Genomic DNA, 27355 nt, shown 5'->3' on the forward strand with positions numbered 1-27355 from the left:
CACACTGGGATATATCACACAGTTCTCTTTAAAGCTTACACAGGGATGGACACAGCTCTATTACATAGATCACACATGGAAAGTGCCACTCACAGTTCTGTTCTATAGATAACAGTCATATATCAGCCTTCGTTCAGTTTTATAGATTAAACTGTGATATCTCACACAGAGTTCTGTTATATAAATTACATTGGGATAGATACTCATCTCTCATATAGATTACACTGATATAGGTCACACTCTCCTATTACATTGATGACACTGAACTATAAAGTAGTGCTCCGATATATGTTACACGAGGATATATCACACAGTTCTGTTCGATAGATTACACAATAATATATTACCCACAGTTCTGTCATAAAATATACTTTAATATCTCACAAACAGTCCTATATATATATATATTACATTGGGATATATCAGACACAATTCTGTCACTTATAATGCAGAGATGTCATTAACAGTCCTGTTATTTAGATTACAGCAAGATATATCATTCATTATCATATCATTGGGAAAGCTAATAGAATGTTATCGTTTATTGCAAGGGGAATTGAATACAAAAGTAGGGAGGTTATACTTCAGTTGTACAGGGCATTGGTGAGATCACATCTGGATTACTGTGTACAGTATTGATCTCCTTATTTAAGGAAGGATGTAAATGCATTAGAAGCAGTTCAAAGAAGGTTTACTAGACTAATACCTGGAATGGGTGGGTTGTCTTATGAGGATAAATTGGACAGGCTAGGCTTGTACCCGCTGGAGTTCAGAAGAGTAAGAGGCGACTTGATTGAAACATACAAGATCCTGAGGGGTCTTGACAGGGTGGATGCAGAAAGGACGTTTCCCCTGTGAGAATCTAGAACCAGGGATCACTATTTAAAAATAAGGGATCGCCCATTCAAGACAGAGATGAGGAGAAATGTTTCTCTCAAAGGGTCGTGAGTCTTTGGAATTCTCTTCCTCAAAGGCAGTGGAAGCAAAGTCTTTGAATATTTTTAAGGCAGAGATAGATAGATAGATAGATAGATAGATAGATAAGCAAGGGGGTAAAAGGTTATCGAGGTTGGCAGGAATATGGAGTCGAGGTTACTATCAGATCAGCCATGATCTTATGGAATGGCGGAGCAAGCTCGAGGGGCCGAGTGGCCTACTGCTCCTAATTCGTATATTCACAGTTCTGTTATACATAGTACAGTAAACTATTTGCTCAGTATTGTTACATAGATTACTACAGCCAGCCCAACTTCACTTCCTGGCCCCCATGTTAGCTGATATTGTTAACAGTTCTCTCTTCTCTTGTATTGTCCCCCTCTCCTTCAAATTCACTCCTCTTCTCAAAAAACAACTCTTGACTCCTCCCTCCTTGCAAACTGCCACCTCATCTCCTCTTCCATTTCCTCTCCAAAGTCCATGAATGAGATCCATGCCTATCTTTCTTGGAACTCCATGTTTGAATTCTCAAGTCAGGTTTCTACCATCTGTCACAGTACTGAAACAGCTCTTATCGAAGTCACAAATTACATCTTATGTGACTGTGACCAAAATAAATTATCCCTCTTTGTCCATCTCAGCCTGTCTACAGTTTTTGACAAGGTTGACCACAGCACACTCCTCCAACATCTCTCCTCTGTCATCCAGCTGGGTGGTACTGCACTCGCCTGGTTCATACTTATTTATTCACCTATAATCAAAGAATCACCAGCAATGGCTTCTCTTCCTGCTCCCACACTGTTACCGCTGGTGTCCTAAGGAGCAAAAATTTCCTCCAATTAAATGTTGGAAAGATTGAAGTTGTTTTTGGTCCAAGCCACAAACTCCATTCCTTAGCCACTGACTCCTTCCTTCTCGTTGGCAACTGTCCGAGGCTGAAACAGACTGTTTGCTACTCTCTTTTCTCTCTTTGGCCTCCTTGTCTCGAGAGACAATGGGTAAGTGCCTGAAGGTGGTCAGTGGTTTGTGGAGCAGCGCCTGGAGTTGCTATAAAGGCCAATTCTACAGTGACAGACTCTTCCACAGGTGCTGCAGATAAAATTGGTTGTCGGGGCTGTTACACAGTTGGTTCTCACCTTGCGCTTCTGTCCTTTTTCCTGCCAACTGCTAAGTCTCTTCGACTCGCCATGCTTTAGCCCCACCTTTATGGTTGCCCGCCAGCTCTGGCGATCGTTGGCAACTGACTCCCACGACTTGTGATCAATGTCACAGGACTTCATGTCGCGTTTGCAGACGTCTTTAAAGCGGAGACATGAACGGCCGGTGGGTCTGGTACCAGTGACGAGCTCGCTGTACAATGTGTCCTTGGGGATCCTGCCATCTGTATTTAACCCCGAGATGATCTTCTGATGACATATCCATGCTATCACTAAGACCACCTATTTCCACCTCCGTAACATTGCCCAACTCCAGCCTGCCTCAGCTTATCTGCAGCTGAAACCCGCACCCATGCCTTTGTTACCTGCAGAGTTGACTATTCCACCACACTCCTGGCCAGCCTCCCATTTTCCACCCTCCAGAAACTTAAGCTCAAACATAACTCTACTGCAGGAGTTCCTCAGGGTGGTGTCCTAGGCCCAACCATCTTCAGCTGCTTCATCAATGGCCTTCCCTCAATCATAAGGTCAGGAGTGGGGATGTCCGCTGATGATTGCACAATGTTCAGCACCATTCATGACTCCTTAGATACTGAGGCAGTACGTGTAGAAATGCAGCAAGACCTGGACAATATCCAGACTTGGGTTGGTAAGAGGCAAGTAACATTTGCACCACACAAGTGCCAGGCAAGGACCAACTCCAACCAGAGAGAATCTAACCATCTCCCCCTGACATTCAATGGGGGGGTTACCATTGACCAGAAACTGAAATGGAGTAGCCATATAAATATCATGGCTACAACAGCAGGTCAGAGGCGAGGAGTCCTGCGGCGAGTAACTCATCTCCTGACTGCCCAAAGCCTGTTCACCATTTACAAGGCACAAGTCAGGAGTGTGATGGAATACTCTCCACTTGCCAGGATGCGTACAGCTCCAACACTCAAGAGGTTCAACACCATCCGGGACAAAGCAGCCTGCTTGATTGGCACCCCATCCACAAATACTCACTCCCTCTACCACCGACACACAGTGGCAGCAGTCTACAAGATGCAATGCACCAAGGCTCCTTAGACAGCACCTTCCAAACCCACGACCTCTACCACCTAGAAGGACAAGGGCAGCAGATGCAAGTTCCCCTCCAAGCCACATACCATCCTGGCTTGGAACTATATCGTCGTTCCTTCACTGTTGCTGTGTCAAAATCCTGGAACTCCCTGCCTAATAGCACTACAGTGGTTCAAGAAGTCAGCTCACCACCACCTTCTCAAGGGCAATTAGGGATGGGCAATAAATGCTGGCCGAACAAGCGACGCCCACATCCCAGGAATGAATAAAACAAACCATGGCAGACTGGCTGGAAAACTAAGAGCCCATGGGATCCAACGGCAAATTGGATCCAAAATTGGCTCAGTGGCAGGAAGAAAATGGTAATGGTCAATGGATGTTTTTGCGATTGGAACGCTGTTTCCAGTGGGGTTCTGTAGGGCTTAGTACAAGGTCCTTTGCTTTTCGTGGTATATATCAATGATTTAGAATTCAATGTAGGAGACATGATTAAGAAGTTTTCAGACAATACAAAAATTGGTCATTTGGTTGGCAATGAGGAAGAAAGCTGTCGAGTGCAGGAAGATATCAATGACTGGTCAGGTTGGCAGAAAGGTGGCAAACAGAATTCAATCCAGAGTAATTTGGGAAGGGCAAGCAAAGCAAGGGAATACACAATAAATGGTAGGAAACTGCAAAGTGTACAGGAACAGAGAGACTTTGGAGTGCATGTCCACAGATCCCTGAAGGTAACAGGACATCAGTATGGTGTTTGGGATCCTTTCTATTATGGCACAGAATATAAGAGCAGGGTGGTTATGCTAGAACTATACAAAATACTAGTTAGGCCATAGCTAGAGTACTATGAACAGTTCTAGTCACTGCCTTATAGGAAGGATGTGATCATGCGAGAGAAGGTACAGAGGAGATATACGAGGTTGTTACCAGAAATAGAGAATTTTAACATAGGAAATCTTGGATAGGCTTAGTGTGTTTTCTTTGGAACAGAGGAGGCTGAGGGAATATTTAATTGAGGTGTATAACATTATGAGGGGTCTAGATAGAGTGTATAGGAAGGACCTATTTTCCTTAGCAGAGAGGTAAATAACCAAAGGACATAGAATTAAAGTAATTGGCAGAAGGATTAGAGGGGAGTTGAGGAGAGTTTCTTTCATTCAGAGGGTAGTGAGGCTCTGGAACTCATTGCCTGAAAGAATGGTAGAGACATGAACTCTCATTGCATTTAAAAACTACCTGGATATGTACTTGAAAGTGGGATCTATCAGAAGAGCTGGATAGCTCTTTTTCAGCCAGGACAGGCACGATGGGCTGACTAGCCTCCTTCTGTGCTTTAATTTTCTATGTTTCTAAAATACAAATTGTTCTTGTTATTTACTACAACAACAATATTTCACATACTGCTCAGTTATATAGATTAACGTGGCTATAAGAGCAGGCCAGAAGCTGGGTATTCTGCAGCAATAACTCACCTCCTTACTTCCCAAAGCCTTTGCACCATCTACAAGGCAGATGTCGGGAGTGTGTTGGAATACTGTCCACTTGCCTTGATGAGTACAGCTCCAATAACAGTCAAGAGGTGCAACACCATCCAGGACAAAGCAGCCTGCTTGATTGGCACCCTAACCACAAAAAAAAATTCACTCCCTCCACCACTGGTGCATCGTAGCTGCAGTGTGCCCCATCTATAAAATGCACTACAGCACCTTTCCAGGTTTACCTTGACAGTGCCTTCCAAACCCATGACCTCTACCATCTAGAAGAACAAGGAAAGCAGGCATATGGGAACCTACAAGTTTCCCTCCAAGTCACACACCATTCCAACTTGGAAATATATCGCCACTCCTCACGATATATCACTTACAGCTTTGCAATACAGATTACACTGCAATATATCACTCCCAATTCTGTTATATAGATTACAATGGGAAACATCACATGCAGTTCTATCATATAGATGACAATGCAAAATCTCAAACTGTGGTGTTATATAAATTATAGTAAGATATATCCCAAACAGTTACGTTATATAAATCACAGCAAACTATATTACTATGTTCTATTACATAGATTATATACACCAAACTGTTACATAGATTACAGAGGGAAATATCGCACACACTTGTAGCATAGATCACAGCAATATATATCACTCTCAGTTCTCAGTTCTGTTACATAGATTCTACTGTGACATTCTCACAGTTCTGTTGTATAGTTTACACCAGGATATATCACACGTTTTTATTATAGAAAATATTGCAAGATACGTCACTCTCAGTTCTGTTACGTAGATTATACTGAGATATCTCACATACAGTTCCATTATATACAGCAAGCCTGGGCATGTCACATGCAGCTGTTATATAGATTACACACGGACATATCACTCACAGTTCTGTTACATATATATTACACAGTAACATATCACTTACAGTTATATGGATTATTCTGCGATGTATCACTTACAGCTTTGTAATATAGATTACACTGTAATATATCAGTGTTCTCTTATATAGATTTGATAGAGGTATATGATTCACAGTTCTATTATATAGATAGGAATTTATCGGATCTGTTATACAAAGTACGTTGGGATAGTTCACACACTTCTGTTACATAGATTACATCGAGGTATATCAAGCAGTTCTGTTATATAGATTACACTGTGATAACTTACACACAGTAGTGTTACATACAGAAAACTGGGAAATAACACAACCAGATTTGTAGAATATTTTACGCAGAAATATGTCACACTGCATTGTTAGATAAATTACACTGGGATTTATCATTCTTAGTTTGGTTATGTAGCTTACCCTGGGATATGTCACACACAGACCTGTTATGTAGTTTACATTAGGATATATCACTCACGATTCTGTTACATAGATTAAACTGGAATATATCACACAGTTTTGTTATGCAGGTTACACATGGATAGATGACACATTGCTCTGTTGTATGAATTACACTGGGATTTATCAAACAAAGTTTTGTTCAGTAGATTACACCAAGATACATCACGCACAATTCTGTATATAGATTATTCTGTTTACACCATGATACATCAGACAGTGTTCCGTTACACTGACTATACCCGGATATCACTTACTGTTCTTTTATGTAGATTATTCTGGGATACATATCACTCTTAGTTCTGCTATATAGATTACACCAGGATACATCACAAAATGTTCTCAGATTACATCAGCATATATCACACAAATTATATTACTCATAAAATATTCATTTTATCCCATGTATTCCTGTTATATAGATGCCACTGCAATATATCACACACAGTTTTGTTACATTGATTACACAGGGATATTTCACTCAAGTTCTGTTATATAGATTACATCACATGCAATCACATGCTGTTCTGTTACAGTTTCACACTGTGATATTTCACACCCAGTTGAGCCATATAGATTACACAGAGAAATCACAGTTCAGTTATCTAGATTACACAAAGACATCTCACACATATTTCAGTTATATAGATTATACAGGGAAATATCACAGTTCTGTTGAATTGGGTACACTGGAATACATCACAAACAGATCTGTTGTAAAGATTACACTGGTACATATCATCACAGTTCTGCTATATAGATTACACTGGGATATATCACTCACAGTTCTGTTATATAGATTACATTGAAAAATATCACACACAGTTCAGATATATCGATTACATAGGGAAATATCACTCAGTTCTATTGTATATAATACAATGGGATATATCATAAACCGTTCTGCTATATAGATTACACTGGGAGATATCACACAGCTCAGTTATATAGCTGGGACTTCAATATCTTACACAGAACTCTGTTGGGTTAGGGTGTTACGTAGAGTGTATTGTGATATCTCACACAGAGATCTGTTGCATAGAATATACTGGAATATATCACACAGTTCTGTTATATAGATTAAATTAGGATATAACATTAACAGTCCATTACATAAATTACACCGAGATAGCTCACTCCGAGGGCTGGATTTTCCGTCAGGCAGACTGGAGCAGGCGTAAAAATCAGTGGCGAACCGCTTCCACCTGGCCTGGGGATCTGACCCGCATTTTACGGGTCCCCAGGCTTTATTTGTCCCGAGGCGGGAGTTCCACCCGCTTGTGGGAGGAAGTCCCGCCTCATTGAGCCGCCGGCCAATCATTGGGCCAGCAGCTCTTAGTCCCAGCAGCGCCATTGGGAGCGGTGGCCACTGTTGGGACTGCAGCCCAGCCGAGGACATGGAGCCAGCAGTCCAGGTAAGTTAGGGTTGCCTCGCTGGGCTAATCGGCTGCGGCCCTGCAAGGCAAGGATGGTAGTTTTTGGGTGGAAGGGTCCTGGGGGTGGTTGGGGATGTGGGGGCAGCCCTCAATCAGGCACCCTGTGCCTGATTGCCAGGCCCCCCCACCCCACCCCAGAGCACTGAGAGCGCATCACTGGGTGGCCATTCACGTCTCCCGGACGCCCGCTTGCCACAGGTAAAATCCCCATGGATGCGGGCAAAGGCCCTTAGGGTGGCCATTAAGTGGCCATTTAAGGGCCTTGATTGGCCTGGGGCGGGCAGCCCATTTCTCGCGCAACCCCCCTGTCCCCCACCACCAGCCCATGTAAAGTGGGGTGGAGGCGGGAGCAGGTCAGGAGCCTCCCGCTTAATTTTACACCACCCAAACCCCGCCCCCCCCAGCCATCTGGCTCGCTAGGGTGGTGTAAAATTCCGGCCTCAGTTTTGTTATGTAGATTACACTGCAACATCTCATACACAGTTCTGTTATGTAGATTACACTGCAATATCTCATACACAGTTCTGTTATGTAGATTACACTGCAACATCTCATACACAATTCTGTTATGTAGATTGCACTGCAACATCTCATACACAGTTCTAGTATGTAGATTACACTTCAACATCTCATACACAGTTCTGTTATGTAGATTGCACTGCAACATCTCATACACAGTTCTGTTATGTAGATTACACTTCAAAATCTCATACACAGTTCTGTTATGTAGATTACACTTCAAAATCTCATACACAGTTCTGCAATGTAGATTACACTTCAACATCTCATACACAGTTCTAGTATGTAGATTACACTGCAACATCTCATACACAGTTCTGCTATGTAGATTACACTTCAAAATCTCATACACAGTTCTGTTATGTAGATTACACTTCAAAATCTCATACACAGTTCTGCAATGTAGATTACACTTCAACATCTCATACACAGTTCTAGTATGTAGATTACACTGCAATATCTCATACACAGTTCTGCTATGTAGATTACACTTCAAAATCTCATACACAGTTCTGTTATGTAGATTACACTTCAAAATCTCATACACAGTTCTGTTATGTAGATTACACTTCAACATCTCATACACAGTTCTAGTATGTAGATTACACTGTAATATCTCATAGTTCTGTTATGTAGATTATTGTGTAATATCTCATAGTTCAGTTACACAGATTACACTATTATCTCACACACAGTTCTGATATGTAGATGACACTGCAATATCTCATACATAGTTCTAATTTGTTGATTGCACTGCAATATCTCACACAGTTTTGCTATGTAGATACACTTTAATATCTCACACAGTTCAATTATTTAGCTTGCATTGCAATATCTCACTCTCCGTTCTGCTATGTAGATTATACTGTAATATCTCAGACAGTTCTATTATGTAGATTACACTGCAATAACTAATAGAAAGTTCTGCTTTGTAGATTATACTATATCTCATTGGCAGTTCTGCTTTGTAGATTACACTGTAATATCTCATGCATAGTTCTGTAATGTAGATTACAGTACAATATTTCAGACAGTTCTGTTTTGTAGATTACACTAATATTTCATAGGTTATTGTTATGTAGATTACACTGCAATATCTCATACACAGTTCTGTTATGTTAGATTACACTGAAATATCTCACAGGTTACAGTGCAATATCTCACTCCCAGATCTGCGATGTAGGTTACACTAATAGCTCATACACAGTTCAGTTATGTAGATTACACTGCAATATCTCAGTCCCATTTCTGCTATGTTAGATTACACTGAAATATCTCAGACAGTTCTGCTTTGTAGATTACACTGTAATATCTCACAGATTGTTCTGTTATGTAGATTACACTGCAATATCTCAGTCCCATTTCTGCTATGTTAGATTACACTGAAATATCTCAGACAGTTCTGCTTTGTAGATTACACTGTAATATCTCACAGATTGTTCTGTTATGTAGATTACACTGCAATATCTCATAGATAGTTCTGCTTTATAGATTATGTTGAATATCTCATACATAATTCTATTATGAGATTACAGTTCAATATATCAGACAGTTTTGTTTTGTAGAATACACTAATATCTCACACACAGTTCTGCTATGTAGATCACACTGCAATATCTCAGACAGTTCTGTTATGTAGATTACACTAATATCTCATACAGTTCTGTTATATATTTGCTCTGCAATATCTCACACGCAGTTCTGTTCTGTACATTACACTGTAATTTCTCATGGACAGTTCTGTTATGTAGATTACACTGTAATATGTCATAGATAGCTCTGTTATGTAGATTACTCTGCAATATCTCACTCACAGTTCTGTTCTGTAGATTAAACTGTAATTATCTCTTTTATATAGCTCATTTCTTATATCTCACGTATTATATAGATTACTCTAAGATACATCACATATACAGTTATGAAATACAGATGATTATACTGAGAAATATCACTCATCGTTCTTTTAAATAGATTATACTGTGATATTTCAGCTATAGTTCTATTTTATAAATAATCTATCACATTTCTCTCATATAGATTACACCAGATTATATCGCTCACAGTCTGGTAGTTAGATTACACGGCAATCTCTCACACAAAATTCTCTTACATGAAGTACACCTGGTTATATCACTCACAGTTCTGCTCGAAGGTTTTCATATTCAGATTACACTACAATATTTAACACACATTTCTGTTATATAGATTGCACTGTGATATTTCACAGAAAGTTCTGTTTTATAGAATACAGAGTGATATATCACACTCTGATTAGTAATATAGATCACACCAGGATTTATTGCATGCTGCTCTGCTTTATAGATCACACAACTGTCACACACAATTGTATTATATAGATGACAATGAAATATATCACTTAAAGCTTGGTTATGTAAATTATACTGTGATATTAGATACATTTCGCTTAGTTATATTCCACTGGAATATACCACTCTCAGTTCTATTATATAGATTACACAGGGATATATCACTCAATTTTCTTTTATTCAGGTTACACTGCAATATTTAGTATACATTTCTGTTACATAGATTACACTGAGATTATCACTCACAGTCTGTATTATAGATTACACTGGGATATATCACTTGCAGCTTTGTTATACAGATTACACCAGGCTATATCACACAGCATTCTGATTTACAGATTGCAATGAGGTATATTACTCACAGCACTTGTTATATAGATTACACTTTGATATCTCACTCACAATCTGATATATACATAACGCTGGGATATATCACATTCAGTTATGTAATCTAGATTACATACATGTATACATCAAGGTTCTGTTATATAGATTTCACTGCAATACCTCACACACATTTCTGTTATGAGGATTACACTGCAATATCTCACATATAGTTCTATTATAAAGATTGAATACATCACACACTGTTCTATAATACAGATGTTATCAGGGGATGTCATTCAACGTTCTCCTAGATAGATTACACAACAATATTACACTCATTTCTGTTGTGTACATTACGCCAGAATATATCACACACAGTCCAGTTATATAGATTACACTGGGATATATAACAGAGTTCTTTTGTATAGAATTATATACATATTACAGTCTTACAAAATATATTTCACACTTCTGTTACGCAGATACACTGCAATATCTCAGACAGATTTCTGTGTGATTACACCCAAATATATCACTCACAGTTCTGTTCTATGGATTACATTAGTATCTATCACATACAGTTTGTTCTCTTGTATAGATTACATTGGAATATATCACTCACAATTCTCTCATAGATTACATAGAATTATATCCCTTACAGTTCTGTTATTATAGGTTACTATGTGGTACGTCACATACAATTTTGTTATTTAGATTAGACCTGGTTATATCACACACAGCTCTGTTATTGAAATTAAGTTTAGTTTAGTTTAGTTTAGAGATACAGCACTGAAACAGGCCCTTCGGCCCACCAAGTCTGTGCCGACCATCAACCACCCATTTATACTAATCCTACACTAATCCCATATTCCTATCACATCCCCACCTGTCCCTATATATTTCCCTACCACCTACCTATACTAGGGGCAATTTTATAATGGCCAATTTACCTATCAACCTGCAAGTCTTTGGCATGTGGGAGGAAACCGGAGCACCCGGAGGAAACCCACGCAGACACAGGGAGAACTTGCCTGGGATACATCCCACATCACTATTATAATGAATACACTGGGATATATCATACATGGTTCTGTTCTATAGATTATATATTTATCAAAGTTCCCTTATTCAGAATACCCTGCAATATTTAACATATATTTTTATTATATAGATATCTCCGTGATATCTCTCATAGTTCTGTTCTATAGAAAACAGCAGGATGTGTCACATCCAGATTGGTAATATAAATCACACTGGGATATATTGCATGCTGCTCTGATATAGATTACACAATGATTTGTCACACACAAGTGTATTATCTAGATGACACAGGAATATATCACTTGAAGCTCTGTAATATAGATTACGTTGCGATATTACATACATTTGTTAGATTACACTAAGATATACCACTCATATTTCTGCTCTATAGATTACACAGGGATATTTTATACAGTTCTATTATGTGGATTACACTGGGATATATCAAACACAATTATTTTATATAGATTACATTGGGATATCTCAGTCACAGTTCTATTTTATCAATTACACTGGGATATATCACGTCCAGATCTTAATGTTGGTTACACCTGAATTTGTCTCACACAGTTCTGTTATTATAGATTATACAGGGATACATCCCACACAGTTCCATTTTACAGATTAGACTCACAGTTCATTATGTAGATTATTCTGGGATCTATTACTTCCTGCACTCTCTCGTCTCATTCTTTGTCTTTCACTACAACTATTCAGCACTCCATTTGCATTCTGTTCCATGACATCTCTGTCATTTAATCTCTCCCCCCTCCATTTGATCAGTCCTTCCATTTTGTTCTTCTTCCCCCCTCCCCCCTTTCACTTGCTCAAAGACTGTTACATTTCTAACTTTTGCCAGTTCTGATGAAGAGTCACGGACCTGAAATGTTAACTCTGTTTCTCTCTACACAGATGCTACTAGGCCTGCTGAATATTTCTGGCACTTTCTGTTCTCATTTCTGCCATATGGATTACACTGCAATACCTCACACACATTTCTGTTATGTAGATTACACTGCAATATCTCGCATACAGTTCTGTTATAAAGATTGAATACATCACACACTATTCTATTATATAGATGTCACGGGCGTATATCACTCAACGTTGTTATATAGATTACACTGCAATATTACACACATTTCTGTTGTGTATAATGCACCAGGATATATCACACACAGTTCAGTTATATAGATTACATTAAATATATCACAGACAATTCCTTTGTATAGATTATATACATATTACAAAATATATCCCACATTTCTGTTACAAAGATTGCACTGCAATGTCTCACACATGTTTCTGTGTGATTACATTCGGATATATCCCATACAGTTCCTCTATATAGATTACATAGGGATATATCACACAGCCTTCTGCTATTTAGAATACACTAGGATAGATCACACAGCATACTGTAATGTAGAATCAACATTCTGGGGATCATCATTGACCAGAAACTTAACTGGATCAGTCATATAAATAATGTGGTTACAAGAACAGGTCAGAGGCTGGGAATTCTGTGGCTAATAACTCACCTCCTGACTCCCCATGTTCAGTTCTGTGGCCAACCACTCTTGCGTGACCCAATGCCAAAAAACCTTGGCATCACTCTTGACTGTACATTGACCTACCAGCAACACCTCCAGAACACAAGAGTCAAGGTGAAGATGAGAGTGAATCTCATAAGGAAACTAGCAGGTACCTCCTGGGCAGCAGAGCCAACACACTACACACTGCTTCACTCGCCCTGGTCTACCCGACAACAGAGTACTGCTGCTCAACCTGGTTCAGGAGCTGTCACACAAACATGGTAGATATTCACCTCCGGGAAATCCTAAGAATTATTTCTGGAATGCTGAGACCAACACAACTCGAGTGGCTTCCTGTGCTAGAACACCTGATGCCTGCAGGGAAAACATTCTCTTCAAAGAACACCACCACTGACAGCTAACAAAGAACTCCCATTGATACAGGGCCTCAAAAAAAAATCCCATGCAATCACCTGAAATCTTGTAGCCCCTACTGGAACACACTCCACACCCTTCAAACTAACAACAGCCCCACCTCTCGATGGTGCACCTCCTGATTGACTGCTAACTCATCAACCGCAACCTGGTCACCGACCCAAGAGGTAAAGTCCCAGGTTTCAACCTCCCACGGAAAATCTGGACAACCTTCAACTGCTGGAAGATGGGCCAGGGAAGATGTGGCCACCTGCTCCACAAGTGGAACATGAGGACCAGCTCAAATTGTGACTGTGGCCATCCAAGTCAGACCATCGCCCATATTGAATTCTTACCCTGAGAGATCCATTCCTGGTGGCATCACAAACATTCACACTGCATCAGCTGAAGCTTTTCAATGGACTGTTAACCTTGACATCCAACTATAACTGCTTCCCAAGCCATATGAATATATATACTCCCCATAGCCTGCCCACCATCTACAAGGCACAAGTCGGAGTGTGACAGAATACTTTCCGCTTGCCTGGATGAATGCAGCTTCAAGAAGCTTAACACCATTCAAGATAAAGCACCCCACTTTCTCAGTACCCCATTCACCATCTTCAACATTATCTCCCCCCGCCATTGGCATACAGTGGCAGCAGTGTGTACTATCTACAAGATGCACTGCAGCAATTTGCCGAGGCTCCTTCAACAACACCTTTCAAACCAGCAACCTCTACCACCTAGAATAACAAGGGCAGCAGATGCATGGGAACACCACCACCTGCAAGTTCCCCTCTAAATCACATGCCATCATGACCTGGATTATACTGTCATTCCTTCACTATTGCTGGGTCAAAATCCTGGAACTCACTCCCTAACAGCATTGTGGGTGTACATACACCACATGGACTGCAGTGAGTCAAGGAGGGAGGGACACCACCACATTCTCAGGGGCAATTAGGGATGAGTAATAAATGTTGGTCTTGCCTGTGACGCTCACATTCCATGAAAAAATAAAAATAAAACTTACACAGAGAGATGTCACTCACGTTTCTGTTATATAGATTACACTGAGATATATCACACACATTTCTATGCAATTACACCGGATACACACATTTCTATTATGTGGCTATATTTGCAGACAGTTTTATAATATCAATTACCATGGGCTATATCAAATATTAGTGTTGAATAAGTTCTGTTAACGGATGTTAAATTCCTCGTAGTTGAAGGTAATAGGGTGAACAGGTGTTGGGTGTTGATTAGTGAATTGCACTCAAATGTATATATGAAGAAGAGCCAGCCAGCACTAGTTTGGTGTAGTTCAGAGTGGAGAAGTAAGCTCTGTGGCAAGCAATAAACAGTCTCCACCAAAGCATCCAAGTCTCAGTGTCTTCTTCACAAACAGGATTGGAAGTTTATTTAACATTGGGAGCAGAGAATGGTTGCCTGAAAGTGAAGATTGGAGACAAAGATTTGGTTTCAGACAGGAGATTAGAATTGGAATTTTGTTTTCAGAAGGCTGTAATTGGAGGGGTTTTTTTGAAGAAAGATGACTGAATCCAGGTGTAAGGTGTCGTGATATTCCAGCACTATTTTGTGGAGCTAAACCTTACAATCAATGGAAGAATGAAGTTGATATATGGACACAGGTTCCGTCTTTTATAAAAAGGAAGCAAGGAATAGCCCTTGTACTTTCACTTCCTGCCAGAAGCAAGATCAAGGGCTAATTGTTCTCTGAGCTAGAGGCTCCTCATTTGGACAATCTCATAAAATTTATATGAAAGATGACTTATTGAGTGCCTTTGCAGCATGGTTGGACTTTGATAAATTTAGAAAAATGGATGGTTCTTTCATAGAAGAATATATTATGGAGTTCAACTGACTATATGCACGGTTGCAGTGATTCTACTTGGAAATTCCTAGATTAGTACTTGACTTCAAATTGTTGTATTGTGCTAGGATATAGAGCATGGATAAGCTCTTGGTATTAACCAGAGTTAGATTCAGAGAAAGATACGCTTTTTGATCAGATGTCGGTTGCCTTGAAAAATATTTTGGGAAAACATTCCTTTCTGGCTGCTTTCATGGAGCAAATGGGCTCTTCAGTGGTGACCTCGAAGATGGAGGATACAATGCCAGTAGCATTTTGGAGGCCGTTCAAATATGGGACGCAAACGTCAGTACGAAAGGAGATTCATTCACCAAACTATCGAGGATAGAGACCCTTTTGGCAGCTATAACAGAAGGTACGAATTGGGTAATTATGGCAGAAGGATGAACCCCAGGAATAACCAAGGAGTGGTCAACAGGCATCTCCAATATGACTGAAAGTATCATTATGTGTTGTATTGTCCAAAAAGGAATAACGGGTTTTGAGATGACACATGATGTGGAAGGTGAGGATGACGCTACTGATCAATCAAAGAATTGTACTGGTCACAAGAAACCTCAGCCCAGTAATGTGTCCTAGTTGCAGATTCGTTCAATTGCGCAGTACAAGACAGTGGGTGTACATCCATGGTGGTGGACTGGTTAAGGTGTTACATGTCTTCTTTAAGTAAGGAAGACTGAAATAAGGTCAAAGAATATGACCGTTCTACCTGTTTCAGATTTAGGGATGACAACAAATTGAAATCACTAAAAGGAGTAGTAATTCCGTGTAAATGAGCAGGGGTAAACCATTTTATTAGTACGGATGTAGTATCCAGTGCGATACCTGTCTATGAAAAAGGCTCAGATGAAATTGGATATAGAACCTGATGAGGCAATTGTCTTTGGGAAATCTGTAGCTTCGCAGTTTACACAGTCGGAACAGAATTGTATTCCTTTAATGAGACCTAACATCTCTAAGCAAGATGTTTAAGATATTCATTGCATCCAGGGTTAGGGATTTAAAGGAGAAAAGACAAATTCTTTCAAAACTGCATCAACAAATTGCACATCCGTCTTGTCATAAGTTGAAGATTTTGTTAAAAAATGCAAGGGTAATAGATGATGACTACACTAAACTTATTGAGGATAATAGTGAAAAATGTGATATCTGTTTTAAAAAAAAATTGCAGAAGGACATCATGTCCCGTAGTGAGTCTCCCATTAGCAACGGACTTTAATATAACTGTAGCGATGGACTTGAAGGTACAAGACAAACATTTTATAGACATAGCAACTAGATTCAGTCTGTCAACGGTATTTTATAGTAAAGACAAAAAAGTAATAGTGGACAAGATAGTGGAAAGGTGGATAGGAGTGGGTCTGGGAGCACCGGCTAGATTTCTAACTAACAATGGAGGAGAATTTGCCAATGATGAGTTCAGGAGTATGCGTGAAAATATGAATATTGTAGCGATTGCACACGGCAGCAGAAAGTCCTTTTTGTAATGGGATTTGTGACAGAAATCATGCTGTGATTGGCTAAATGCTCCGACAAAATTTTAGCTGACCAACCAAATTGTAAATTGACAACTGCTCTGGCATGGGCAGTACATGCAAAAAACCTGCTTCAAATGGTTAAGGGCTGTAGCCTCCATGAATTAATTTATGGCAGGAATCCGAAAATACCTTCGGTAATGTGGGATTATGCCCCAGTTTTAGAGGGTATTACAATTTGTTCAAGTTTTGTGAACATTTGAATGCTGTGCATGCAGAGAGAAGAGCATTTATGAAGGCAAAAACAGCTTGACATTTGGAGAGAGTTTGGCATATACAGAGGTGCCAGGTAGAGGACAATCAGCATTGTCCTATAGATGGATCTGTACAAAGTACTTCCTGACTGTTCGTATAAAGCTAAGACCAGACTTGTAGCTCGGGGATTTGACGAACGACTAGGCGACCAAGAAGCTGCAGTAGACTCCCCAACAGCAGGAAAAGCAAATTTGAGGATTTTCCTAGCCCTTTTAGCAATACGCTCATGGGAATGTAAGTCCATAGACATCCTTGCAATATTTTTGCAAGGGGAGAAATTTCAAAGGGAAGTATTTTTAAAGCCACCAAAAGAAACTGGAGATATAGAAGGGAAATTATGAAAGCTAAACGAGTGTTTATGGGCTAAACGATGCATCCAGGGTGTGGTATTTTTCAGTTAGGTCCATCCTGCTAAAAGCCTGGATCTGCGAAAAGCCAATCAGCTAAAGGCAGGTCTGGCAATGTTTCTTCGATACTATGAAGAAAAATTAGCAGGCATTTTCTTGATGCACGTAGAAGATTTTCTGTGGGGAGGATCTGCAGCATTTGAGAAATTGGTGGTAGATAAAGTTCTACAGGAATTTAAAATTGCTTCCGCAGCTTTTCAATATAGAGTTGGATGTTAGGCAGGCTAAATTGGGAGTAACCCTAAATCAACAGGCTTACCTAGAGAATGTTAATAGGATCCCAATAAATCGGGCCAGATCCTCACAAAAGTAAGACTCTGCAACCAAGGAAGAAGCAGACCAGTTAAGGAGCTTAATTGGGCAATTAAACTGGTTGTACACACAAACTAGACTGGATGCTTGCTATGATGTATTAGAATTGAGCACCATGCTGAAACATGCTACTGTTGGGGAAGTGCTGAAAGAAATTGCGTTTAGACAAATGGACACCAGTTTTCAGCATTGGGTGATTCAGAAGAAATGAAATCAGTCATTTTTAGTAACACCTCACAAGCTTATCTTCCCAATGGTTATTCAAGCATAGCAGGGTTCATTATATTTTTGGTGGGAAGAAATTATGTTATCTGTTAGCCTGGGAATCCAAGAAAATAGAGGATAGTTAAAAGCACCTTGGTTGCTGAGACACTTGCACTGATAGAAGCGATAGATATGGATATGTATTTATCGAGTATTTTAAAGGAACTCATAAGGGGCAATCAGAGAAAAACTTTCCTATAGACTGCTATGATAACCATTCGCTCTGGGATAATGTCCATTCGACAAAAAGCGTCATGGAAAAGAGGTTGAGGATTGTGCTCCTGAGTATAAAAGAAATGTTAGAAAGAAATTTCCAGAATATAATGGGTCAACACAAGTTATCAGTTGTTGGATTGTTTTATGAAAAAGTGCTTGTTCGAAGAAATTGTTGGAGGTCCTCGAAGAGGGCTGTCTTATGATATGATGAGTTCGGAAAATGTGGAAATTATTTTAATAAGATTGATTACATTGTAATCTATATATCATTCAGAAGGCTCATATATTGATTGCACTGCAGCATATAGTATATTCTGTTATATCGAAAGCATAGGAATATATCACTTAGCTGTGAGATTATAGATTACATTAGAATGTAATCACACAATTCTGTTAGATAGGTTATACCAGTCTATACCAATAGACAGTCTAATCTATAAAACAGAATTGTGAATAATCCCACAAAGGCCTGTTGTATCAATTACACTAGGAGCTCTGTTGTATGGATTTCACTTAAATATATCACACAGATATGTTAGAGTGTAGCAAGATGACTGAGGCCTAGTACTTTAGCTGCAGGCTGATGAGGACCCTGATCCTTGAGTGAGGGATTTAAGAAACCTCACCTTTTAAGAGGAAGCATATGGCCCCTTCAAAAATATCACCTTAAAAAGATGATTGCAACTGAAATGGGAGGAGACCTCCATAGAACCATACGAAAATTAAAGCACAGAAGGAGACCATTCATCCAGTCATGTCCATGCTGGCAGAAAAAACAAACCACCCAATCTAGAGTCAGAGTCATACAGCATAGAAACCTGCCCTTCGGCCCACCACGTCCATGCCGACCATAATGCCTATCTATACTAATCCCACCTGCCTGCATTAATTCCATATTCCTCTATGCCTTGCTCATTCAAGTACCTGTCCAGATGCCTCTTAAATGTTGCTACTGTTCCTGCCTCCACCACCTCCTCAAGCAGCTCATTCCAGATACCCACTATTCTTTGTGTGAAAAATGTACTCCTTTGATCCCCTTTAAACCTCCTCCCTCTCACCTTAAATCTATGCCCTCTAGTTTTAGTCACCTCTATCATGGGAAACAGACTGTGGCTATCTACCCTATCTATGCCTCTCATAATTTTATATACCTCTATCACGTCCCCTCTCGGCCTCCTACGCTCCAGGGAAAACAGACCCAGCCTATCCAATCTCTCTTTATAACCCAAGCCCTCCAAACCAGGCAACATCCTTGTGAATCTTCTCTGCACCCTCTCAAGCTTAATCACATCTTTCCTGTAGTGCGGCGACCAGAACTGCACACAGTACTCCAAATGCTGCCTAACCAACGTTATATACAACTGTAACATGACGTCCCAACTCTTGTACTCAATGCCTCAGTCGATGAAGGCAAGCATTCTAATTCCACCTTCCAACACCTGGTCCGTCGCCTTGCAGGTTACAACACTTCTGATGCATGTCCAGGTACCTTTTTAAAAGAATTGAGGTTTCTGCCTCTACCACTGTTCCTGGCAATGAATTCCAGACATCCACCACCCTCCAGATGAAAAACATTTTCCTCATGCCCCCCTCTATTTCTTCTACCAACCACCTTAAATCTGTGCTCCCTGGTAATTGACCTCTCCTTTAGGAGAAATAGGTCCTTCCTGTCTACTCTATCTAGGCCCCTCATAATTTTGTACCCCTAAATTAAGTCACCCCTCAGCCTCCTTTAGTCTAAGGAAAACAACCCTAGCCTATCCAACTTTTCCTGATAACTGCAACTTTCAAGCCCTGGCAACATTCTTGTAAATCTCCTCGGTACTCTCTCCGGAGCAATTATGTCCTTCCTGTAATGTGGTGACCAGAACTGTACGCAATACTCCAGCTGTGGCCTAACCAGCATTTGATACAGTTCCAGCTTTTGTATTCTATACCTCAGCCAATAAAGGAAATCATTTCATATGCCTTCTTCACCACTTTATCTACCTGTTCTGCCACCTTTAGGGACCTGTGGACATGCACTCCAAGGTGTCTCACTTCTTCTACCCCTCTCAATATCCTCTCATTTATTGTACATTCCCTCACTTTTTATTTGCTCTCCCCAAGTGCATTACCTCACACTTCTCTGGATTGAATTCAATTTGCTACTTTTCTGCCCACTCAACCAAACCGTTAATATAATTCTGGAGTCTACAGCTATCCTCTTTACTATCAACTACATGGCCAATTTTTGTGTCATTGGCAAATTTCCCAATCATGCCTTCCACATTTAAGTTTAAAATCATTAATATATACCACAAACAGCAAGGAACCCAATGCTGAGCCCTGTGGAACGCCACTGGAAACAGCTTTCCATTCGCAAAAATATCCGTCGACTACTACCCTTTGTTTCCTGTCACTGAGCCAATTTTGGATTCAACCTGCCACATTCCCCTGTATCCCACGGGCTTTCATTTTATTGACCAGTCTGCCATGCGAGTCCTTGTCAAATGCCTTACTAAAATCCATGTAGACCACATCTAATGCACTACCCTCATCAATCCTCATTGTTACTTCCTTGAGAAATTCAGTTGTTAGTAAAACATGACCTTCCCTTAACAAATCCATGCTGACTATCCCTGATCAATCTGTATCTTTCTAAGTGGCAATTTATCCTGTTCCTCAGAATTGATTCTAATAATTTACCCACCACTGAGGTCAGACTGATGGTTCTGTAATGACTTATTGAAACAAATCAGGTATCCAAATTCAAAGCTTTCCAGTGCCCTGGGTGGATGTGTTGATTGGGGAAAGCCAAAGGATATTGGCATATCCTTTGAACAGTGCTTTCTGGGTTCCTGAGGAACTTTCAGTCATACCTTTTTGTATTGCCTGGGACCAAGTATTGAGGCCTCATACCAGGTATGTAGCAGCATACTTGGATGACATTATCACCGATATTACAGATTAATGTTCACACTTACATAAGGTAGAGGCTGTATTAGATAGCTTAGTCATGCCAAACCTAGAGAAGTGCCACATTGAGTAATTACAGACCAGGATGTGTCGGGGTGGTGAAGCATCAGGTAAAAAAGGTAGAAACTATAAAAGCCTTATCATTGTTTTGTGGGGAATCGACAATTTATTTCGGACTTTGTTATCTGTGCCACCCCTCCACTTGTCAACCAGACTAAAGCAAAGGCACCAAATCTGGTATGATGGAAACCTGAAGTTGAGGCTGCTTTCAGGGACCTGAGCCAAATGATGTTGACTAATCCTATGCTCCTGGTCCAGTCTTCGTTTAACAAACCAGAGGTGGGATTTATGCTCTACCTGAGCAAGAAACTGCTGCCGGAGCAACGGTAGACTATAGGATAGCAGGAATGCCTATTCGTTAAATGGGCTGTTGAAACCTTAAGATACTGCGAACTGAGACATGCGTTTCACCTAATGACCAAGCATTTGCGGTGCCCCACAAACAGATGCACTTTAACAAGGAAAAAATGCTCATTTTACCCAGATATTTGTCACTCCAGCCCTATTGTTTGAGGTGGAACACTGGGCCAGAGTAGCTCACAGGAACACCTATGACTGCTCCTGCGCATACTGCCTCATGCCGCAGGCTGCTAGAGCTGGTGGCAAGAGAAGTAAAGGAAGCTAACAGAGGCTGGGAATTTGAGTTTTCGAGGTATTGTTCTATAGAAGTATACATTGTGGCCTTGTTTTGTGTTCTGTGAATTATAAAAAGTGTTTGAACCTTGGATGGTATGAGGACTACTGTTTGTAGGAGAAAGGAGGCTGCGAGTTGTGGTACTTTTTAAAAATTTCGTTCGGGGAATGTGGGCATCGCTGGCTATGGCAGCATTTATTGCCCATCCCTAATTGCCCTTGAAAAGGTGGTGGTGAGCTGCCTTCTTGAACTACTACAGTCCTTGGGGTATTGGTACACCAACAGTGCTGCTGGGAAGGGAGTTCTGGGATTTTGACCGTGACTGTGAAGGAACGGCGATGTAGTTCCAAGTCAGGATGTTGTGTGGCTTGGAGGGGAACTTGCAGGCTTCTGCTACCCTTGCCCTTCTAGGCGGAAAAGGTCGCAGGTTTGGAAGGTGCTGTTGAAGGAGCTTTGGTGAGTTGCTGCAGTGCATCTTGTAGATTATACACTATGCGGCCACTGTGCATCGTGGTGGAGGAAGTGAATTTGAAGGTGGTAAATGGGGTGCCAATCAAGTGGGCTGCTTTGTCCTGGATGGTGTCGAGCTTCTTGAGTTTTGTTGGAGCTGCACCCATCCAGGCAAGTGGAGAGTATTCCATCACACTCCTGACTTGTGCCTTGTAGATGGCGGACAGGCTTTGGGGAGTAAGGAGGTGAGTTACTCACCACAGAATTCTCAGCCTCTGACCTGCTCTTGTAGCCACAGCATTTATGTGGTGGTTCAGTTCAGTTTCTGGTCAACGGTGAGCCCCAGGATGTTGATAGTGGGGGATTCAGTGAGATAATGCCATTGAATGTCAAGAGGAAAGGGTTAGATTCTCTCTTGTTGGAGATGGTCATTGCCTGGCACTTGTGTGGTGTGAATGCTACTTGCCACTTAACAGCCAAAGCCTGGATATTGTCCTGGCCTTGCTGCATTTCTACACAGACTGCTTCAGTATTTGAGGATTCATCAATGGTGCTGAAAGTTGTGCAATCATCAGCGAACATCCCTACTTCTGACCTTATGACGGGGGGAAGCTCATTGATTAAGCAGCTGAAGATGGTTGGGCCTAGGACATTACCCTGAGGAACTCCTGCAGTAATGTCCTGGGACTGAGATGACTGACCTCCAACAACCACAACCATCTTCCCTTGTGATAGATGTGACTTCAACCAGCGGAGAGTTTTCTCCTGATTCCCATTGCCTCCATTCTGTTAGGGCTCCTTGAGGCCATACTTGGTCAAATGCTGCCTTGATGTCAAGGGCAGTCACTCTCTCCTCACCTCAAGAGTTCAGCTCTTTTGTCCATGTTTGGACCAAGGCCGAAATGAGGTCAGGAGCTGAGTGGCCCTGGCAGAACCCAAACTGAGCGTCAGTGAGCAGGTTATTGCTGAGCAAGTGCCACTTGATAGCGCTGTCGACCCCTTCCATCACTTTGCTGATGATCGGGAGTAGACTGATAGGGTGGTATTGGCCGGGTTGGATTTGTCCTGCTTTTTGTGCACAGGACATGCCTGGCCAATTTTCTACATTGCTGGGTAAATGCCAGTATTATAGTTGTACCGGAACAGCTTGACTCGGGGCTTGGCTAGTTCTGGAGCACAAGTCTTCAGTACTATTGTGAGAATGTTGTTAGGGCCCATAGCCTTTGCAGTATCTAGTGCCTTCAGCCTTTTCTTGATATCATGTGGAGTGAATCAGATTGGCTGAAGACTGGCATCTGTGATGCTGGGGATTTTAGGAGGAGGCTGAGATGGATCATCAACTCAGCACTTCTGGCTGAAGATGGATGCAAATGCTTCAGCCTTGTCTTTTGCACTGATGTGAGCGATTCTTGGTAATGGGCATTGAAGCCCCCGACCCAGAGTACATTTTGTGCCCTTGCTACCCAGGTGCTTCTTCCAGTTGGTGTTCAACATGGGTAAGCACTGATTCATTGGCCAAGGGGCAGGCGGTAGATGGTAATCAGCAGGAGATTTCCTTGCCCATGTTTGACCTGATGCCATGATACTACTGTGCCACCAACTCTAGTGGGTCTGTCCTGCCGGTGGGACAGGACATACCCAGGGATAGTGATGGCAGTGTCTGGGACATTGTCTGCAAGGTATGTTCAGTGAGTATGATTATGTCAGGCTGTTGCTTGACTAGTCTGTGGGACAGCTCTCCCAATTTTGCCACAAGCCCCCAGATGTTAGTAAGGAGGACTTTGTTAGGGGCGCCAGGGCTTGGTTTGCCGTTGTCGTAAGAAAAGGAATGAAACCAGACGGACTACCCAGCATCAACCTAGGCACTGGAAATGACAATGACAAACCCAGCCCTGTCGACTCTGCAAAGTCATCCTTACTAACATCTGGGGGCTTGTGCCAAAATTGAGAGCTGTCCTACAGACTAGTCAAGCAACAGCCTGACATAGTCATACGTTACCAACAATGTCCCGGACACCGCCATCAGCATCCTTGGGTGTGTCCTGTCCCACCGGCAAGACAGACCCACCAGAGGTGGCAGCAGAGTGGTATAGAGTCGGGAGGGTGTTGCCCTGGGAGTCCTCAACATTGACTCTGGACCCCATGAGGTCTCATGGCATCAGGTCAAACATGGGCAAGGAAACCTTCTGATTACCACCTACCGCAGTGCCCCCCCACCTCGGCTGCTGAATCAGTGCTTTATTTTATGTTTAGAGATACAGCACTGAAACAGGCCCTTCGGCCCACCGTGTCTGTGCCGACCATCAACCACCCATTTATACTAATCCTACACTAATTCCATATTCCTACCCCATCCCCACCTTTCCCTATATTTCCCTACCACCTACCTATACTAGGGGCAATTTATAATGGCCAATTTACCTATCACCCTGCAAGTCTTTTGGCATGTGGGAGGAAACTGGAGCACCCGGAGGAAACCCACGCAGACACAGGGAGAACTTGCAAACTCCACATAGGTAGTACCCAGAATTGAACCTGGGTCGCTGTAGCTTCTCAATGTTCACCAATTAGAAGAAGCACTCAAGGTAGCAAGGTCACAGAATTGTACTCTGGGTGGGGGAACTACAATGTCCATCACCAGGAGTGGCTCAGTAGCACCACTAATGACTGAACTGACCTAGTACTAAAGGACAGTTGCTAGACTAGGTCTGCAGCAGGTGGTGAGGGAAAAGCCTGCTTGACCTGGGCCTCTCAAATCTACCTGTTGCAAATGCAACTGTCCATGACAGTATTGGTAGGAATGACCACTGCACAGTCCTGTGGAGACAAAGTCCCGTTTTCACATTGAGGATACTGTTATGAGTGCTTCCATTTTTTTAGTAAATTTTGAATATTTGTGCTTCAAAACTGAAAGATTCCATAGATGCTGGAACTTAGTTTTTTAAGGGCCATCACCAGAAGGTTTTTGTTTTCAAGCTCAGTCCAAACAATTATTGGAAAGCACCTATCTGCAGATAATTACCCAGCAGAGATTGTTTTTGACTTGGGGAAAGATGTTTGCAGAGGAGCAACAGGTTTAGATTTATAGGGGTCAGGAGGCTTGCCTCTTGTGACATTATTTTATGGTTTTGCTTTGAACAGCAAGTTGGAGATGAACAGTGGTTTGAAAAGGAGTGGCACAAAACTCGCCAATAAGAACAAACCACCACAACTCAGTCTGTTCCGGCAGTTTGGAAAAAGCCTGCAAATCCCTTTATTTTTCCAGTTAACTGGTGTATGTGTTTGTGAGGGGCTAAGGTAAAAAGGGAACTTTAATATTTCAATCTCTGTGTTTCTACTTTGCTTTTATTACTGGTTAAGACTTGTTTTGTAATCTGATAATTTTGTGTATTAAAGAATGTTGTTGGTGTTTTCTTCCTGGATAAAAATAGTCTATAATCGTATGGGCAAGTGGGCAAAAAATTAAATGCATGTTGTCCACTGTGGAGAAGTGGACCTCTAATAAACAGTGCACTCCTCCTGCCTTGGACATAACATATGCAATGCACCAAGGCTCCTTAGACAGCACCTTCCAAACCCGTGACCTCTACCAACTGGAAGGACAAGGGCAGCAAATACATGGGAACACCACCACCTGCAAGTTCCCCTCCAAGTCACACACCATCCTGACTTGGAACTATATCGCTGTTCCTTCACTGTCGCTGGGTCAAAATCCTGGAACTCCCTTCCTAACAGCACTCTGGGTGTACCTACCCCACATGGACTGCAGCAGTTCAAGAAGGCAGCTCACCACCACCTTCTCAAGGGCAATTAGGGATGGGCAATAAATGCTGGCCTGGCCAGCGATGCCACATCCCTTGAATGAATAAAAAAAAAATTGGGGGCTCTTTGCAGGATAAACCCAATTCAATGATGTACAATTGTTAGTGGGGTAATAGTAATTGAAAAGAGGAAAAGAAAAACAAACAGGTTTCTTGTGCAGTAGATTTAAGTTTCATGGGGCAGAACGTCAGAAATGCTCCATCCATCAATATTGGCGACCATGCTCTGGAAGTGGTTCAAGAGTTCACCTACCTAGGCTCAACTATCACCAGTAACCTGTCCCTAGATGCAGAAATCAACAAGCTCATGGGAAAGGCTTCCACTGCTATGTCCAGACTGGCCAAGAGAGTGTGGGAAAATGGCGCACTGACACGGAACACAAAAGTCCGAGTGTATCAGGCCTGTGACCTCAGTACCTTGCTCTATGGCAGCGAGGCCTGGACAACGTATGTCAGCCAAGAGCGATGTCTCAATTCATTCCATCTTCGCTGCCTCCAGAGAATACTTGGCATCAGGTGGCAGGACCGTATGTCCAACACAGAAGTCCTCGAGGCGGCCAACATCCCCAGCTTGTACACACTGCTGAGTCAGCGGCGCTTGAGATGGCTTGGCCATGTGAGCCGCATGGAAGATGGCAGGATCCCCAAAGACACATTGTACAGCGAGCTCGCCACTGGTATCAGACCTACCAGCCGTCCATGTCTCCGCTTTAAAGACGTCTGCAAACACGACATGAAATCCTGTGACATTGATCACAAGTCGTGGGAGTCAGTTGCCAGCGTTCGCCAGAGCTGGCGGGCAGCTATAAAGACGGGGCTAAAATGTGGCGAGTCGAAGAGACTTAGTAGTTGGCAGGAAAAAAGACAAAAGCGCAAGGGGAGAGCCCCGACAAACAAATGTTTCTGCAGCACATGTGGAAAAGCCTGTCGC

General features: G+C 41.7%; 1 protein-coding gene across 1 annotated transcript in view; it reads right to left on the reverse strand.

Annotated features, from left to right (window-relative positions):
- LOC137375551 (fibroblast growth factor 18-like) overlaps positions 1-27355 on the reverse strand; it is a 101720-nt gene that overhangs the window by 58616 nt on the left and 15749 nt on the right. The gene's annotated exons all lie outside the window — the stretch shown is intronic.

Source organism: Heterodontus francisci, chromosome 12 (genome assembly GCF_036365525.1).
Source record: "Heterodontus francisci isolate sHetFra1 chromosome 12, sHetFra1.hap1, whole genome shotgun sequence".
Classification (NCBI taxonomy): domain Eukaryota; kingdom Metazoa; phylum Chordata; class Chondrichthyes; order Heterodontiformes; family Heterodontidae; genus Heterodontus; species Heterodontus francisci.